The sequence below is a fragment of the Priapulus caudatus genome, unplaced genomic scaffold, assembly GCF_000485595.1.
Source record: "Priapulus caudatus unplaced genomic scaffold, Priapulus_caudatus-5.0.1 Scaffold348, whole genome shotgun sequence".
In the NCBI taxonomy this organism is placed as follows: Eukaryota; Metazoa; Priapulida; class Priapulimorpha; order Priapulimorphida; family Priapulidae; genus Priapulus; species Priapulus caudatus.
In genome coordinates this window covers 35,273-40,156 of record NW_014577409.1, presented here as the reverse complement: position 1 = coordinate 40,156, position 4,884 = coordinate 35,273, and the positions used below count along the sequence as shown (strand labels likewise).

Here is a 4,884-nt window from a genome sequence, read left to right as displayed (position 1 = left end):
AGCCAGCTGGACTGGTAGGTACGCTCACTGAACTCCCATCTCACCTTATTCTCATCGCTCGCTGTCTCTCTCTCTCTCTCTCTCTCTGACTCTCGATCGCTCTCTCTGTCTCTCAATCGCTCTCTCTCTCTGTCTCTCAATCACTCTCTCTCTCTGTCTCTCGATCGCTCTCTCTCTGTCTCTCGATCACTCTTTCTCTCTCTGTCTCTCGGTCGCTCTCTCTTTCTCTCTCTCTGACTCTCACACTCTGTGCCTTATTTATATTAGAATATCTAAAAAACAAAAACAAATAAGCTGTGGTGCATGTCACAGTAAATCAACTACGAATCATGGAAACAGTGACACTAGCAATGGTTTTTCTTATTAGTATTTATTTTGCATTTAACAGATATTTCATTTCTTCATTTTGAACTATAAATACCAATAATATAACCTACCATAATATAACTACCAATAAGATAACTACCAATAATAATATAAGCACATAAAAGACTAGAATCTACTCACTATCTGTTAAGACGATGGTGTGTCTAATATTGATGCGTCCCCCCGATCGCATGTGCGTGTGTACATACGTGGATGTGTGCTTGTGCATGTGTGTGGATGCATGTGTGTACATGTCAGCTGCGCTTGTGTTTGACAGGTGTATTGCGATCAGCAGCATCGGCATCTATCTGTACGAGGAACTCACTCATGCCACCTTCCATTCCAAGATGAGAGAGGCTTTCCAGGGTTCATAGTAGTAAGACACATGTTGAAATAAGGACTTATAAGACTCTTTCTAGAGGCCAAAATAAGACTTTTTTACGCGATTTCTGATAAATCACCGACTATTAAAGTACGCTAATAATATTTATATAAAGCCGTTTCGCCGAAATTCAACACAGAAAATGTTGAAAAAATGGTCCTTTAGCAAAAAATAAGGACTACTAAGTACTTTTCTAAGATTTCACCCAAAATAAGTACTAATAAGGGCCCTTATTTTATTTTAGGCAAAATAAGTACTTATAAGACTTTGGAAGACCCGCTACGAACCCTGCTTTCGATGTTCTGCTACTCGCACTCAGTGCAAGTGTTATCGTCATCATCGCTTCACGTATATCGTAGCGTACGGCAATTGTTACATCGTCAGTAGCGTACCGTGCATCACTCGGGCATGGCTGTTGACGTCTAAACGCCATATATACAGTCCAACCGCAAGTAAATGCCAAGTGTCCTTTATAGATAGGTGGCCGTTCTAGAGAGGTGACTGCTAACATGTTTGACTGTACTACGTGCGTGCACACACTTGCGCGCACGTCTTTATAATCCTGCTCACCATCGTCGCTGACATGATCAGGCTTGACGTGACCCATTACATCAACCTGAACAGTGCGACTAGCTGTGATCTAGACCCAGGCAACGATCGTGTCTCAGAATAATGTCAGATTGTCGAGTTTACTATAGAAACAATGCCTGCAATTGGTTGATGGGGGAGCTAATTTGACAGAACTAGAGCAGTATGTCACAGGGCTGTCATGTGACGAACGATCGGGTTGATTGGTGCCGTGCATTAGATGGCATTGTCGGGCGGCCTATTGCAGACACTTGAGCCTGCTATGCAGGTAGACATCCTGAATATGTGTGCCTGATGGATGATTAGCTGTCTCGGCACACCTCAACCAATTTCACACTTACATCTTTGTACAACTGCTGTAAAGAAGCTGACATTGCTGGTACTGCTTAGATTAGTCACCTCCAAACCAAATAATCACTACTCCAAGTATAATACTACAAAATAAAAATAATAATCTTAAATAAATAAAAAATTAAATTCACTTTCAAATGACCAAGGTCAAATGACTTTCTCGGTAATGCAGTTACGAAGGCATACGAATAATATGGGAGATTTCGCATCTAATGCTGCCATAGCCGTAACTGCTTAGATTAGTCAATCCCAAACCAAATAATCACTACTCCAAATGTAATGCTACAAAATAATCTAAAGTTCAAATGACTTTTTCGGTAATGCGGTTACGAAGGCACACGAATGATATTGGTCACAAAATGTTAGGCATAAACGCACCTCAACCTAGATGTAATACAACAGAGACGATGAAGGAGAACCGTGAACACGTCACGCAAGTTTGCCCTGACAGGCGAGTAACCGTTTCGTTGCCGTGGCGTTACAGTTCAACAACATGGCGGTGGCGCGCGTAGCGACGGACAGTCTGCTGATGCTCTGCGACCACGCACGTCTCATCGTGCGCAGCTTCCCCGACCTGCCCCGCAAGATCAGCCAGGAGCTGTCGACCGCCATCTCCAGCCTCCTCATCAGCGAGCCGTCGTCGGGAGACACGGGCAAGAAGGTAGGACCATCGACAGTGCTCAATTTTAAGGGTTTTTTGTGGGTTGTCCGGAGGACAACCAAGAGATGCGAGAGAGAGGACGGATGAAAGGATAGATGCTATTGTATATTTTCGACAATCAGCAGAGCATCCCGTTGCGCAATCATGCGTGTACGCGAGTCGCGCAAGCACTGTGCGAGTAGATGTCCGGATGCGTAGCCTGGAGGCTAGATTTTTTTTTATAGATTTTGAAATTTATTTACCGTACGGGTACGCTTTCAAGTATATTACATTTTTACATATATCACAAGTTTTTTTAAATAAATACAGCGAGACCGGTTCCGGACGCGTAGCCACTGCGTACATAAATATACTATCAATTCAGAAGTACTCTGTACTTAGATACAATAATGTAACCCAAACCCAAGAGGATAGGTCCCCTATCCTAGGACCCCTATCCTCTTGGGTTTGGGTTACATTATTGTATCTACTCTGTACTGTACTGTAAAATAGCGGAAGTGGATACTCTGCCGTATACGGTTAAATATCCACTGCGTAATTGTTGCCACTGAAGTGTTACAGCTCACATGCCAGTCAAGTAATCTACTGTAAATTCAATACGTAGGCCTACAGGCTACAGTAATTTGGCCCAAACCAACAATTACTAAATTTAGGGACCCTAGTTACCAGTAGGCACACAGGCACTTGAAGCATATCAACAGTAAACATACGACCCGCCATCGCGCGTACACTGACACATATACATATATACATATACATATATGTATATGTGTCAGTGTACGCGCGATGGCGGGTCGTATGTTTACTGTTGATATGCTTCAAGTGCCTGTGAGTAGGCAGTAGTACTAGTAGTACACATCATTAACAATATTCAATAACAACATCCACTTTATTCTAACGTAACAGTGACACTAACACTAACACTAGTAACAGTAACAAAACTAACATTATTACTAGAGAGCACAGCTGTCTGATACCTTGATAGGGATAGAATTAGCAGTAACACCCAACCCATTCAACTATATTAGGGTAAAGGAGCCAAATGTCTGACACATCCGGGCATAAATGTGTGTATCTTACACAATTGTTCTTCTTCAAATAAAAAATGTCACGTTCGGCGGTTCGGCACACTCCCCTTCATGGATGCAGCCATGTTTAAACATCGGACAGCTTTTGTAAGGCCGCATGCATACGAAAAATAACTTCCAGTCGCGTGAAGCTAAACTCGGACTTAGCACAGCTGGAAAAGATAGTTAGATACATTACATGACTTACATGGAATAGAAGACATGAAAACTTTTGATTCAGAAAAAAAAACAGAGATTAACAGAATTAATAAAATGAACACAGACATATTTATTGCTTTATTTTTCTTATTTTATGAATTCCAGTAGTTTTGAGTACTTTTCCAGGGAAATAACAACAGTTACTTTCCCAGGACAATGGGGTTAGCCGCTATCTTTGTCAGCAGGTGGCGAAGCGGGAGTTAGAGGTGTTACAACGATTGCGCAATCAACCGGTCAGTTGGAAAGATACAGAAATCACGAATAGCCGATCGTATCGTCATAGCGATATAACCAAGTTAAAATGCCTTCGTAAAGTATATATTCGTAAGTAATATATTTTCATTAACGTTTTCTTAAATGTTTTATTTTTAGACGAAAGCAAGAGACTTAAGGTTGACGCTGTAATGTGCATGTAAACACGCCGTCAATGCTCAAAGGAAAATCCCAACTTAATGCAGAGACAGTTGTTAGGGATAGACGTATCGCATCTAAGAGGATTCATGTAGAGAGGGTCATTGGTCTAAGCAAGACATTTAAAATATTAAAAAGAGACCTGCCCCATCAGAAGATTTCTCTCGGTGGAAGAATTTTAAGGTCTGCTTCATGATTTCCAACTTTAGGCGAGCTATTGTCAGCAGTAATGCCTAGTGTCTGTAGTAAATGGCTGCATTTTAGAAATAAAGATATACATAATTTGTATTGCAACTTGAGTCTTTGTAGCATTAATAATCTCAATAAACATATTACATAACTCCTGAGCACACACAAAAGAATCAACACCCACTTCACATATGCACCACTAAGATCACCGTGAATCTCAATAAACATATTACATAACTCCTGAGCACACACAAAAGAATCAACACCCACTTCACATATGCACCACTAATATCACCGTGAATCTCAATAAACATATTACATAACTACCTCGAGCACACACAAAGAATCAACACCCACTTCACATATGCACCACTAATATCACCGTGAATCTCAATAAACATATTACATAACTCCTCAGCACACACAAAAGAATCAACACCCACTTCACATATGCACCACTAATATCACCGTGAATCTCAATAAACATATTACATAACTCCTCAGCACACACACAAAAATAAACACCCACTTCACATATGGACGCAAGCGCACACGTACGCATGCACGCACGCACGCACACACGCACGCACACACTTGTACGTGCGCACATGTACGTGCACACGCACGCACGCACGCACCCATACACGTGG

The 4,884-nt window shown here is 41.5% G+C and overlaps 1 protein-coding gene across 1 annotated transcript in view; it reads right to left on the bottom strand.

Annotated features, from left to right (window-relative positions):
* Nucleotides 1-4,884, bottom strand: part of LOC106809355 (gastrula zinc finger protein XlCGF8.2DB-like) — a 9,820-nt gene that overhangs the window by 3,792 nt on the left and 1,144 nt on the right. The window lies entirely within an intron of this gene.